The following is a 541-nucleotide window of genomic DNA, read 5'->3' as shown; positions in this document are numbered from 1 at the left end:
TAGCCTTGGGGACTTGACCTCTTGAGATAGCTGAAATTGGTGAAGATTTGACCCTAAAGCCCCTTCAGTGCTTCGTAAGAACTCTCGGAGATTATGTCGGGTTTCTTTTTCGAAAGTAGACATTTTTAACCCTTTGGGACGAAGAAGCTTTGTAAGAATCCAACCTCGTGTCATTCAAACAATCTTCAATCTTTGACGGTACTTCCTACCGATGTAAGCTTGGCATTTTTTCTTTTCTTTTTCTCCGATTTTGGATAGAAAACTTGATATTAGTGAGTGGGAAAAATACCTCTGCTTGGTTTATCAATAACATGCTCTAGAAACTAGCCTATTCGCAAAAAATAAACCCAGGTATATAATCTTTCAGTGTTCTTACGTTGACAAGGCATAACCCCTAAGCCCATCTTGTGCGCACTGTCCGAGCGCAGGATGCTTATGGAGGGCCACTGACGCAGGCAGCTGGAATGGACGCCGTAAGGAATCGAGTATGACTAGCAGAAGCTTTGAATCTACAGTAAAGAGGAAAACAGACCAGTAGTGA

This window comes from Penaeus monodon, chromosome 15, assembly GCF_015228065.2.
Source record: "Penaeus monodon isolate SGIC_2016 chromosome 15, NSTDA_Pmon_1, whole genome shotgun sequence".
Lineage (NCBI taxonomy): Eukaryota > Metazoa > Arthropoda > Malacostraca > Decapoda > Penaeidae > Penaeus > Penaeus monodon.
The sequence above is the reverse complement of the archived record's forward strand: the minus strand, read 5'-3'. Positions refer to the sequence as shown.